Source organism: Aquarana catesbeiana, linkage group LG11 (assembly GCF_042186555.1).
Source record: "Aquarana catesbeiana isolate 2022-GZ linkage group LG11, ASM4218655v1, whole genome shotgun sequence".
NCBI lineage: Eukaryota > Metazoa > Chordata > Amphibia > Anura > Ranidae > Aquarana > Aquarana catesbeiana.
This window is the reverse complement of record NC_133334.1, coordinates 97,372,983-97,387,662: the sequence shown is the minus strand read 5'-3', so window position 1 is coordinate 97,387,662 and position 14,680 is coordinate 97,372,983.

The following is a 14,680-nucleotide window of genomic DNA, read 5'->3' as shown; positions in this document are numbered from 1 at the left end:
ATCTGAAGTTTGAAACAAACTGGATTCAGTTGATAGGTTATAGTCTACGGACCAATGAATCTTGGGGTAAACTTCAAAGAAGGAACTCGGAGCTTGATGTTTCTGGTGGAGAGCCAGACTTTGTCTCCTGGCTGTAGAGAAGGCGGTTTACACCTGCGACGGTCAGCAGCTGCCCAGAGGGAATCATGAACGTCACCCCAAATAGGATTAAAAGACTCCTGAGCCGTAGCCAAAGCTGGAATGTCTGGTGAAAAGGTCATGGGAAGAGGGTGTTTTCCATAAACTGTGAAAAAGGGTGACTTCCGAGAACTAGTATTTACATGATTGTTGTGAGAGAATTCTGCCCACGGGAGTAGAGAGGACCAATAGTCATGATGAGCAGAGACTAAGATGTGGAGAAAGACCTCTAACTCCTGATTAACTCTCTCAGTCTGTCCATTGGATTGAGGGTGGTAAGAAGAGGAAAAATCCAAGACAATATTGTTTTGCAGAGGGGAAACGCCGGAGTTTCCCAGTGACGTGTACGGGTGACCCTGCCCCCATCTGATGCAACGGGAATCCTGAGTTGCATCAGAGGGGGCGGGGTCACCCGTACACGTCACTGGGAAACCCCGGAGTTTCCCCTTATCAGAGGGGCACGGGGTCACGTGACGGGTGGCCCCGCCTTCAGCCACATAGGAGCTGTCAAGCTAGCGTCGCATCATTGGCTGGGTGCCTCCAGTGGAGGCAGGATCCTGTGCGTGTTCCTCGCTGGAGTCGCTGGAGATCATCCATCGCTGGAGATCATCCATCGCTGGAGATTGAGAATTGGATTGCATTGCTGGAGTGGGAGCATGGATTTATTGGATTACATAGCTGGAATCTCTTTTTTTTTTATTTTTTTATTTATTTATTTTTTAATAAAGGACTTGTCCCAAGCCATCTCCTGTGGTTTTTTAACATTTTGACACTTTCTTTTTGTAAAATGGTAGGGGTACAACCCCTGACAAATTCACATAGGGGGGGATCTGGGTGTCCCCTTTGTTAAAGGGGTCTTCCAGATTCCGATAAGCCCCCCCGCCCGCAGACCCCCACAACCCTTGCCTGGTGGTTGACATCCTCCCCATGTTGAGGGCATGTGGCCTGGTACGGTTCAGGAGGGGGCCGCTCTCTCATCCCCCCCTCTTTTCCTGCGGCCTGCCAGGTTGCGTGCTCGGATAAGGGTCTGGTCTTTTTTTCTATGGATTTTTGGGGGGAACCCCACGCCATTTTTTTTATTTTGGCGAGGAGTTCCCCTTAATATCCATACCAGACCTGAAGGGCCTGGTAATGGAATTTTGGGGGAACCCCACGCATTTTTTTAAAAATGTTTCAATGACTTTTATGTGTATTGTCGGGACCGACAATTCATTAATAGCCGGCACTAGCGCTAGCACTTTTAAATGACTTTTTTTTCCTTTAGAAATGTCATTTTGCTCTCAGACTGTTATAAACACGGGAAATATGCGCTACTTTACAGGCATACTATAGACACCCACCAGGTATGAAATTTAAAGGAATATTTCACTTTAAGCATTATTAAAAATCACTGCTCCTGAAAAAACGTCCGTTTTTAAAACTTTTTTTGCATTGATCTATGTCCCCTGGGGCAGGACCCAGGTCACCAAACACTTTTTATGACAATAACTTGCATATTAACCTTTAAAATTAGCTCTTTTGATTTTTAAGTTCGTGTATAATAGACTTTAACGGTGTTCGTGTGTTCGAACAAATTTTTTGCCTGTTCGCATGTTCTGGATGCGAACTGAACATTGGGGTGTTCGGCCCATCCCTATCTGAGATCCAACTTGGTAAAAATGGAGGCACCTTTCAACCTGTCACATAGCTCAGGTATTAAGGGTAAGGGGTATCGATTCTTGATAGTTACCGCGTTTAAACCTCGATAGTTGATGCAGGGTCTCAAGGTGCCATCTTTTTTGGCAATGAAAAAGAACCCTGCTTCTGCAAGCGATGAGGATTTCCAGTTGAAACCTCTCTCTAAATTCTCAACGACATACTCTGACATGGCCTGGGTCTCTGGGATGGACAGAGGGTAGGTAAGACCCCTGGGCAGAGTTGCTCCGGGAACAAGGTCAATAGCACAGTCAAAGGACCTGTAAGGAGGAAGCACCTCAGCTGATTTCTTGCAAAACACATCCCGGAATTTGATGTATGCAGCCGGAAGATCAGAAGATACAGATGTGGTAGCCCCCAAGGAGTCTCCCCTTGGGGGCCTGAGCAGTGAGGACGAGAAACATGAGGGACCCCAAGCCAGGATCTGACCAGAAGCCCAGTCCACATGTGGAGAGTGGAGCTGTAGCGAAGGAAGGCCCAATACAATGGGGGTTGAGGCCTTGCGTAGAATAAGGAAGGATATCCACTCCTGGTGGAGTATCCCTACAGACATCTTAATAGGGAGCGTCTGGATAGGGCACCATGGGAGAACAGTGCCATCAACTGCCGAGACTACCAGTGGTGTAGTTAGGGGTGAAAGGGTAAGCTTCATGGAAGAAGCAGTTCTTCAGTCCATAAAATTGCCAGCAGCCACAGAATTCAGGTATGCAAAGATCGATTAAGGGGAAGCACCTACATGAAGAAACACCAGAACAAGAAGACAAGAAGGTGATGTTTCTGGGTCCAATACTCCAACTTCCAGATGTATTAGACCCGAGCATTTCCCAGATGAAGCAAGCAAGAGTCACAAAAATTACCCTTGCCCCCACAATTCAGTCACAAGCCCAGGGTTCTGTGCCTAGCATGTTCTTTGGGGGTTAGCCTGGTCCAACCCAGCTGCAAAGGTTCCTCAGCAGGCAGAAGATGCTCCACGGGACGTGGGGAGGGGAGTTCAGACTGGCTAGGGCCCAGGAAGTGCTGGCGTCTTTTTTTTTTTTTTTTTTTTTTTTTCTAGGGACCTCTCCTGAAAACTAATATCGATCTGGTTACACAAGGAAATGACATCGTCCAGACCGGCCGGGGTGGCTCTTCCCGCTAATTCGTCTTTCACTCGGTCAGAGAGGCCATGTAAAAAGGTCTAGGGCCTCATTGTTCCAGCTCAATTCAGCTGTGAGGAATACGAAACTGAATAGCATATTTTCCCACTGAAGAAGATTCTTGGCGAAAACGTAAAAGGGCACTGGCCGCTGAAGAAACTTGAGCCGGTTCCTCGAAGATGTTTTGAAAGAGCTTCAAGAAGTCAGACAGGCTGGAAGTCACAGGATCATTCTTCTCCCACAGGGGAGCAGCCCAGGCTAAAGCTTCACAGGAGAGGAGGAAAATAACATAGGCTACCTTTTGTACCTTTCTCAATTTTGGGGCTGGAGTTCAAAATGAATGGTGCACTGGCTGAGGAACCCCCTGCAGGCCTCAGAGAAAGGGACGGAGCTGGCAGCTATAGTGAATGTGTGGCTGCGACTGTGACCGGAATAGGTATAGCATCATCTGCGGGTAGCTGCACGTCAGCCGGGTCCATGGCTTATCAAACTGTCAGGCCACCTGAATCCAGGTGACAGATGCACCCCTTAGGGGTCAGGAGTGCACCGCAAGGTAGTGGACTCTACGGCTGACTGCTGCGGATGGAGCTCTAGGTGAATCAGGAGAGAAGGTATTCTGGAGCACCAACACGCATCACACTGGGAGTTAGAGTTTGAGATTTCCCAGGGCGCGGAATCTAAGAGCCAGCGAGTGTTCACCAGAGGCCCCAAGTGGTGGCGATGGATTTAGCTGCAGTCTGGCTCGTGACCCCCAGGGCCTCCCAGCTCACGCTCACGGTAGAGTACAGGAAGGTAGAGAGGAAGCAGCAGACTGCTACAACAAAGGATAGTCAGGAGATAGCCAAAGGTCAGGGCAACAAGCAGGTAAGAATAGTCGAGGAACACGCCAAGGTTGGGATATGAAGCAGACAAGCACAGTCAAGAACAAGCCAAGATCAGTAACTAGAATCAGACATAGAACACACAGCAAGGAGTACACGGAAGCCAAACACGCAATATTGATCAACAGGACTGCCTTGCAGTGCACAGGTTAATATAGTTGTAACGAGCCCCTGCTCGCTCGGTTCCACTCTCCTGACACTCCTCTGTGGCTATTGAATCAGATTGCAGATCACAACGTCTGATGGTTCGGTCATCCGATGCTCTGGGAATCGAACTACAGCTATGTGCCGTTCAAATCCAGTTGTGATAGCTCAGAACAAACACCAGGCAGGCTGTATGTAAGTTCAAACAGGAATCTCACTTTTATTGATGCACACAACACACTTTTATACACAGCAGTTTGAACACCCCGCCCCCAACAACCACTTTCCTATTGGTCAATTGTAAAGTACACTCTAGTCTTCACTCAGGTCCTCTTGTCCATGCAAATGAGAACTTGAAACCGGGTCAGCAGAGATTGGTCCGATAGCTTGACTAGGAGGACTGATATGTGTACGGACACAGAGAAGCCCCAGGGGGTAGTTAAAGTACATAAACAAATGGTCAAGCACAGAACAATGCCTTCCTTTCAGACCATGGAGCCATCTGGAGGGGGTTAGCCTTAAGACAGGGCAGAAGGCCCCCCACTGTGTAATAGAATCAAAGGAGAAATACTTCAGTATTCCAAGGTTCATGACAATCCCCCCCCCCCTGGGAAACCGTCCATCAGCCACAGTGGGACCCCGAACAGGTCAACTTGAGGATGTTGGAAAAGTAGTCTTAAGGTTCCAGGTCCGTCTCCCAGGATAACCCATCCTCATTCCCGTTTTGAGGCCCTGGCCGATATTGTATGGTGAAACTGTATGGTTGCAAAGCCAGGCTCCACCTTAGTAATCGGCCGTTCTCTCCCGACACCCGGTTAAGCCATATCAAGGGATTGTGGTCCGTCATGACGGTAAAAGAACGTCCATACAAGTAGGGCTGCAATTTCTTTAAAGCCCAGACTAAGGCCAAACACTCTTTTTCCACGGCAGCATATCCAATTTCACGGGGTAACAACTTGCGGCTGAGATACGCCACTGGGTGCTCTTTCCCGTCACCGCCAACTTGACTGACTTAGTACCGCTCCCAGTCCGAACATGGAGGCATCTGTATGAATGACAAAGCGTTTGTTAGGATCGGGTGCCGCCAGTATGAGAGCTTGCGTTAGGGCGGTTTTTAACTGATGAAACGCTGTCTCACACTCCGGGGACCACAGGACCTGTCTAGGGAGAGTCTTTTTGGTCAGGTCCGTTAAGGGTTTGGCTATGTCACTATAGTAGGGTACAAACTTCCTGTAGTACCCTGCTGTCCCTAAAAAATGAAAGTACCTGGGTCTTGGTTCTGGGAACCGGCCAGTTTAGAATGGCCTCGATTTTTGCAGGTTCTGGCCTCTGCTTCCCACATCCCACTCTATGTCCCCGATATTGCATCTCAGACATCCCGATATTACATTTGTCTGGCTTCAGGGTCAGGTTAGCGGCAAGGATCCTATCTAGCACTATTCCCAGGTGTCTAAGATGTTCCTCCCATGTTTGGTTATAGATTGCGATGTCGTCAAGATATGCGCATGCAAAATCTTGCAGACCATCGAGTAGTTCATCTATCATCCGCTGGAAGGTAGCCAGAGCATTCTTCATCCCGAATGCCATTACCCAAAACTGGTAAAGGCCGAACGGGGTGATGAAGGCCAACTTTGGAATTGCTTCCGCTTCCAAGGGAATCTGCCAGTAGCCCTTACACAAGTCAATAGTGGTCAGATAATGTCCCTGAGCTATTTTGTCCAGCAATTCGTCCAATCGGGGCATAGGGTAGGCATCTGTCACAGTACAGTCATTCAGTCGCCTATAGTCCACACAAAATTGGGTCGTGCCATCCTGTTTTGGGACTGATACTACAGGGGAAGCCCAGGGGCTTGCCGATGGTTCGATCACCCCTAACTCAAGCATCTCCCTAATCTCCACTCTCATCCCTTCTTGCACTGCTCCGGGAATCCTATAGGCTGGTTGTCTCAGGGGCTTCTGCCCGGGGGTCTCTAGCTTGTGCACAGCTATGTGAGTGTACCCAGGGAGTGCCGAGAACATCTCCTGCCGGTCCTGGAGTAATTCTCTGGCCTATTCTCATTCTTGGGATCCTAATCTATCTCCTAGCCGTATATCTTCCACACCCCTGGAACAGTTACTGATTTCGGGAAGCTCCAGCATCAGTAGATATTCAGAGTCCCCGGTGGCAGGAGCGCATATGGCGGCTACGGCCTCAGTCCTCTCATGATAGGCCTTCATCATACTAATGTGGAACGTCCTCTTAATTTTTGTGTCTGCACAGTTGGCAACCACGTAGGTGGTATTGCACAGTTGTTTTACCACCTGATAGGGGCCTTGCCAGGAGGCCTGTAATTTATTTTGCTTCAGGGGTTTTAGTACCAGGACTTTCTGTCTGATATAAAAGGTGCGATTCCGCGCAGACCGATCATACCAAACCTTCTGCTGACTCTGGGCCAATTGCATATTCTCATGGACTAGATCGGTAAGTTACCACAGGTGCTCCCTGAGTTCCAAGACATAACTAAGGATGGGGAGGCCTTCTGGATCCTCTACCCCCTCCCACTGGGCCCTCACTAAGTCTAAGGGCCCCCTAACCCTTTGCCCATACAACAGCTCAAATGGGCAAAACCCCGTGGACTCTTGGGGTACCTCTCTATAAGTGAACAGTAGATGGGGAAGATATTTCTCTCAATCCTTCCTACTCTCCACGAAGGCCCGAAGCAGCTGCTTCAGGGTCCCGTTAAATCTCTCACACAGCCCGTTAGTCTAAGGTTGATAGGGAGCGCTCTGGATGGGTTTAATCCCACAGAGGCGCCAGAGCTGCTGCGTCAGCTCGGCTGTGAACTGGGTACCCTGATCAGACAATATCTCCTGGGGAAACCCTACCCTAGTGAATACCCGCAGTAAGGCATCTGCAACTGTATCAGCCTGGATATTGGATAAGGGAATGGCCTCCGGGTAGCCTGTGGCGTAATCCACAACCGTAAGAATATACTTCTTCCCAGTGGCACTGGGGAGGTCCAGTGGGCCTATAATATCTACCGCTATGCGGCTAAAGGGTTCTCTAATGATCGGAAGGGGTTGCAGCGAGGCTTTTGGGTGATCCCCTGTCTTCCCTACTTTCTGACAATCTCACAGGTCCGGCAGTATTCTCGCACCTCAGCATGTGACCTGGGCCAGAAGAACGCGTGAGACAACCGACTCCGGGTCTTAGCTATCCCTAAATGTCCGGCCAAGGGGATGTCATGAGCCAGCCACAATGGCTCCCGTCTGTATTTCTGGGGTACAGCTAGCTGTTTGTAGGGATCCTGTCGCTTCCTGGTGCCCATTCCCTCAGTGTAACGATAAAGAAACCCCCCCCTCCCACTCTATTCTGTCTTCCCCCAACCCCCCTGGATCCTTGCCCGTCCTGTCCCGATAACCAGCTAATGTTGGGTCATTCTGAGTCTCTTGCCTAATGTCGGAGGGAGAATCCCAGGACACAGGGTTGTCAAGTCGGGGTAACGTAGGAGGATTTGGTCTTACCTGGGTCCCCATAGGAGTGGAGTTGCCTTGAAGTTGGCTCTGACGTTGGGTGGTCACGGCCATGGTGGCCTCTGGGGCATATGAGGAAGTTAAATGCCCCAAATTGTTCCCCAAAAGTACTTCCGTGGGTAACTCACGTAGTAATCCCACTCGCACTTGTCGCTCCCCTGAGCCCCAATCCAAGAGGACTTGGGCGGTGGATAAACGTAGCACCTTGCCCCCTGCTCCCCTGATAGCAACAGTCTGGCCGGTCCAGGCCGACTGGGGAATCATGTGAGGCTGGATGAGGGTAATTGTAGCCCTGGAATCGCGGAGTCCCTGGGCCGGCTGCCCATTAACCCATACTGCCTGACGATGGTGCTGCCGATTATCTCCGGCAGCAGCTTGGACGGGATCAGCCTCAAAAATTTTGCCGCACTCTTCCTAAACATCTCGATGGTTGGGCTCATTCTGGAAGCAATGAGCCACTGATCTGGATGGATGAGCAGTCTCTCGGTACCACGTGGATCGTGTAGGGCAATGTCGCTGCAGATGACCAGTTTGATTACAGATATAGCACTTAGGTCCGTTAGGAGGGTTGGGTCGGGCTGGGGGTCTAGAGGCAGACCACTGAGGTACTGAAGTTGGGTTAGAGGCTGGTAAACTGGGCCGAGATAGAGGATAGCGCTCACTTTCGCCTGACCTTCGAGAGTCCAGATATTCATCGGCCAAAGTAGCCGCTTGCTGTACAGTCTGTGGTCGCACCCAATCCTGTACTACCAGATAGGTGTGGTTAAAGAACTGTTCTAAGAGTACCAGCTGGGTGATGTCCTCTATGGTATGAGCGTGGCTTCCCTGGAACCAGCCCTTAAGGTCCTGCTGCAGACAGTGTGCCCACTCCACGTATGTTATGTTGGCTTGTTTCCGGGATTCTCTAAACTTAATCTGGCTGGCTTCGGGTGTAATGGCAAATCGGGCTAGCAGAGCTTCTTTTATACCCGGTCATAATCTTTAGCGTCCTTGCCTCCAGGGCCTGATATGCATCGGCTGCTCTGCCAGTCAAATTACTCGCCAGTAAGGCAACCCAATCTTGGGACAGTACATCATGTATCTGGCATAGTCTCTCAAAGTCCTGCAGGAACGCTTCAATTTCCTCCTTTCCTTCCTTAAATAGTTTGAACGCCTGAAAGGGCAACTTATGGAAAGGCGCTGTATCTTTAGGCATTGTCTCCGATTGCCGTATTTCCGCCATTCTCTGCTCATGTTGCCGCTCTAGTTCTCTCTCTTGTCGCTCATCCTGCAGCTGGATGTCTCTAATGGCATTCTGTATGGCGGTCTCTGATGGCTTAGCACCATATAATGCCAACCGCTCTCGAACTTGTTGCTGAAACAAGTCTTCAACTGACCGGGGTCCCGCATCACCATCCCTCTGATCCATCTTGGCTAGCTCACTGATCAGGGTGGCCTTGTTTTTTGTCCCACTGGTCCCTCCACGGCTCTCAAGTAAGTCTTTCAGCATGGCTCTCCTGCAGGCTGCATAGCTGGCCATTCACTGTGGCGGTTTGGAGTGTCCCAGTAACTGGAGAGCAAATCCCACCGCTGCCAACCAATGTAACAAGCCCCTGCTCGCTCGGTTCCACTCTCCTGACACTCCTCTGTGGCTATTGAATCAGATTGCAGATCACAACGTCTGATGGTTCGGTCATCCGATGCTCCAGGAATCGAACTACAGCTATGTGCCGTTCAAATCCAGTTGTGATAGCTCAGAACAAACACCAGGCAGGCTGTATGTTCAAACAGGAATCTCACTTTTATTGATGCACACAACACACTTTTTACACAGCAGTTTGAACACCCCGCCCCCAACAACCACTTTCCTATTGGTCAATTGTAAAGTACACTCTAGTCTTCACTCAGGTCCTCTTGTCCATGCAAATGAGGACTTGAAACAGGGTCAGCAGAGATTGGTCCGATAGCTTGAATAGGAGGACTGATATGTGTAATGACACAGAGAAGCCCCAGGGGGTAGTTAAAGTACATAAACAAATGGTCAAACACAGAACAATGCCTTCCTTCCAGACTATGGAGCCGTCTGGAGGGGGTTAGCCTTAAGACAGGGCAGAAGACCCCCCACTGTGTAATAGAATCAAAGGAGAAATACTTCAGTATTCCAAGCTTCATGACAATCCAGTATTCCAAGGTTCATGACAATAGTGTTCCCTGATAGGGCCTGGGGTGGAGCCATACTTGAGGAGAAATTACTTAAGCAACCAGGTGAAGGGCGGCTGGTCTCTCAAGCTGAACACATGGAGAGGTAAGCTGAAAGACAAACATTACTGCGGATCCATGACACTAGCTACCCTGTTTCCCCCAAAATAAGACCTGGCGTGATTGTCAGTGATGGCTGCAATATAAGCCCTACCCCCCAAATAAGCCCTACCCTGTTTCCCCCAAAATAAGCCCTACCCTGAAAATAAGACCTACAAGGACTTTAACCAGGGCTTATTTGGGGGGGTAGGGCTTATATTGCAGCCATCACCGACAATCACGCTAGGTCTTATTTTCGGGGAAACAGGGTATGTACAGGGGCTCAAAATCCAATTACCACCTTCAGGCTTTTAAAGGGCGTAACTGAATGACTACCTATCACAATTTTAGAGGCCCTAAAATGCCAGGAAAAAGCAGAGACTCCAAGGTATTTGCTAAGAGGCATGGCAAATATTTGGCAGATCTCATTTGTTGACAAGTTTTTAGAAAATGAAGAAAGAAAATTAAAATACATTTTCTTTTCTGTTTTCATTTTTCGAAACCTACGAGTTACGTTATGTCACAGTCACATGACTCCATCAAGGTATCACCTTATTCATATGGAACTCACACTCAGGGCTTTTGTTTAGCAGAAATGTGGTAGAACTCTGCCACCTCCAGCTCTTGCCCTTCGCTTCCTGCTCACCACTGTCACTTGCAAACACAGAAGTCTTTACAAGGACAGCAGATTTCTACTCGGTGGCCCTCACAGATCCTCTGGGCATAGGTCACCCCTAAAACTGCACTCTGCACATAGCACACCCCCTAAACTCTGCACTCTGTACCTAGCACACCCCTAAACTCTGCACAAAACACACTCCTGGTATTTATTGCCCCTTTAAGATTCTCCCACGATGCAATTTGGCCACACCCACTGTTTGATGCAGTTTGGCAGGGGGGCGTGGTTGAGTTCCTGCACTTATTCTCTTAGAAAAAAAAACACATATAGTCTTGCCGACTCTTTGAGGGCAACAATATTGCTGATGAGTTTGACACCCCTGGTCTACATGCACAGCAATGTATACCATGAAGAGGATTTATTGCTATGTGTGCCTAGGTCGATGCAGTAATGCATTAAAAAGCATCTGAACTGTACATTCTTTATTATGGGTAACAGGCCTTAGGCTGGGAATATGTGAGGAGGTGGGCCTCAGGCCAGGAAAGTGAGTGACACAAAATGGCAGAGTATCTCCAAAAAGGCAAGTATGTGACAATCCCATCTGGAGAAGAAGAGAGGCAGGTTATAGGACTACTTGGTGGGAACCACCGTCCAATTTAGGTCCCACTCCCTTAAAGAGTATTTATTTAGCTGAAAAAGCCCCAAAATGTTATAGGTACTATGTGCACAGTATCTGAACACTTTCACTAGTCTGCTTTTCTAATGGAACCTACACCAACCAGCTTTTAATAAAAAAAAAAAATCAGGTTTAGAGTGTTTGTATTTTACTGAAAAAAAAGCAAAACTTGCTGAAAACCACAAAAGGGCATCTCTCCTTGCAAACACCATGTGATCTCTCCCTGTCTACTCCAAGCAACTTTTTCCCAGTATTTTTTCTAATACGTTGGCTATGATTGTCTTATACCTAATCAGAAATTATACTGCATTTTAGCTACTAGATGGAGATGACGATCATAAGAAGTCATAGTATTAGAAAAAATAATGGGAAATGTGGGCAGCCTGGACAAATGCTGGAAAAATGCTTGTGATGCGTGTCCAACAATTGTTTCATAAATAGACCCCCACGTTTCTCCAACGCACACTGACTGTACATATAGGACTTTTCAGTGGCTTTGCATTGGATGGCAAAAAAACTCTCCCTGGGCAGACTCTTCTCCAAAAAATGATAAGTGTGTCTTTGGCTGTGTAAATCTATATGTTTCAGCAATCATCAGCACCTACTAGTCCTCCCTGCAAAAACTCTGGGGTTCATTTACTAAAGGCAAATAGACTGTGCACTTTGCAAAGTGCAGTTTCACTCAGTAAGTGCAATTGCTCCAGAGCTTAGTAAATGAAGCAAAGCTTCACTTTGCAAAGAATATCCAATCACGTGAAGGAAAAATAAAAAAAAAATGCAGTTTTGCTCGCACATGATTGGATGATGGAAGTCAGCAAAACTTCTGCTCATTACTAAGCTCCAGAGCAACTGCTCTTGTAGAGTGCAACTGCATTTTACAAAGTGCACAGTCTATTTGAAATTAGTAAATCAACCCCAAAGTGTAATTTTTTAAAATTGCTTTTAAGGGTAAATGAAAGATCTAGAGTCTTTTTGACCCCAGATCTCTCAATAAAAAGGACCTGTCATGCTTATTTCTATTACAAGGGATGTTTACATTCCTTGTAATAGGAATAAAAGTGATAAAAAAAATAAATAAAAATAAAGGGACAGTGTAAAAATAGTAAAATAAATAAGAAAAAAGAAACTTAAAGAGCCCCATCTCTCCATGCTCGTGCGCAGAAGAGAATGCATACATACGTTGCACATGTGTAAACGGTGTTCAAACCACACATGTGAGGTATTGCTACGATCATTCGAGTTTACTAATTTACCGAAAGAAAATAACATTCTTTGGACTGTTAGTTCATCTCATGGGAAGTGACAAAGACATTGCATTTTTGGCAAGATTAAAAGATATTCTTTGTACATGCTGAAAAAGTGCTTAGCCTGAAAAAATTTAAACGACCGCAGCTGCAAACTCTAAGGACTGGTAAGTTGCAATATATTATATTTTAGTTTAGCTATCCTTTTCTACTGAATTGAGAGGTCTGGTTACAATGAGGGAAGTTTTATTGTCTGCATTCCTTTAGAAGTAAACAACCCGTAGGCAGCGTCTTACCAAAAATGACAATCCTATTACAAAGGATTTGCATCATTGCAGTGCAGACATTTGAGGAAATTGTATTTTGTGTATAGAATGCCTCCAAATTGCCATATTACATAGAATTATTGACAGCTATAAAATTACAGTGGCTTCAGATTGAAATGAAAAGATGATTTTTAATAACATTAAATTACAAAATGGCTTGAGTTACTATTTTAAATGCTATATTATTTTTAAATAAAAGTGGATTTCCCCTTTAGGTGTTATACTTACATTTTCATGAGAACATGATATCTCATGTGGTAATACATCTGGACAGTCCTCATTTGGACCTTCTACTTTGTAAGCGTTTCCATGAGCAATCTCTTTGTGAGGAATGGCTGAGACAAAAAAAAAAAAAAAAAAAAAAAGAACCTGATTAGATTTTGTATGATCACGCCTTTCAAACTGTATATCAAACCCAAATGATGTCAGCATAGTGTTAAAATATGACCTCTCAATATGAATGTGAATTTGGTAAGCTATGGGACTGAATTCACACTGTTGCAGTGTATTAATGCATACAGTCATGGCCAAAAAATATTGGCACCCCTGCATTTCTGTCAGATAATGCACCACTTAGCCCAGAAAATTGTTGCAATTAGATATTTAGGCATTCTCATGTTTATTTCTTTTGTTTGCATTGGTATGACACAAAAATGTGGAGAAACAAAAAGCCAAATCTGACACATTCCACGCAAAACTCCAAAAATGGACTGGACAAAATTTTTGGCAAAATTGTAAGAAATAATTGCATTCCAAGTTTGTGAGGCTCCTGTAATTTGTAATTAAACTCATCTCTATCAATTAACAGGTGCTGACAAAAAAGAGATATCACACCAGCAAACAATTAAAATGGTGAAAAGTTGACTCAACTTTTCTGTTGTGTGTCTCTGTGTGCCACACAGAGCATGGAGAAGAGAAAGACCAGCAAATAATTATCTGAGGATTTGAGAACAAAATTTGTGCAAAAATCATGGACAGTCTCAAAGTTACAAATCCATCTCCAGAGATCTTAAAGTTCCTGTGTCTACTGTGCGCAACATTGTCAAGAAGTTTCCAGCCTATGGCACTGTAGCTAATCTTGGATGTGAACGAAAGAGAAAAACTGATCAAAGAGTTTGCCAAAACTTATCTGAGAAAGAAAGAAACATTTTGGAAGAATGTGCTATGGACAGATGAAACAAAATCACAGCTTTTTGTTAAAGCCCATCATTCTACTGTTTTCAGAAAAAGAAATAAGGCCTTTAAAGAAAAGTATACAGTCCCTATAGTCAAACATGGTGGAGGCTCACTGATGTTTTGGGGTTGCTTTGCTGCTTCAGGCACTTGATGTCTTGACCGTGTGCATGGTATTATGAAATTTGAAAACTACCAAAGAATTCTGGGGTGCAATGTAGGGCCCAGTGTCGGTAAGTTGGGTCTCTGTCATAGGTCTACCAGCAGGACAATGACCCAAAGCAGATGACAAAAAGCACCCAGAAACAGTTTAAGACAAAGCGCTGGAGAGTACTGAACTGACCAGTAACGAGTCCAGCTCTAAATCCAATAGAGCACCGGAGGAAAGATCTCAAAACAGCAGTTAGGAAAAGGAACCCATCCAAACTGAGAGACCTGGAGCAGTTGGCGAAAGAAGATTGGTCCAAAATTCCAGTAGAGAGGCGTAAGAAACTCTTTTGATGGTTGCAGGAAGTTTAATTTCAGTTATTTTTTTCAAAGGGTGTGCTACCCAATAATAAATTGAGGGGGGCAAAGATTTTGTCCAGTTCATTTTGGAGTTTTGTGTGGAATGTGTCAGATTTGGGTTTTTGTTTCTCCACTTTTTTGTGTCATACCAATGCAAACAAAAGAAATAAACATGAAAATGCCTCGGCATTTGTAATTGCAACAATTTTCTGGACAAAGTGATGCATTATCTTACAGAAATTCAGGGGTGCCAATATTTTTGGCCATGACAGTATGTGTTAAAGTGTGAGGCATTAAGATAGCCCATTCATT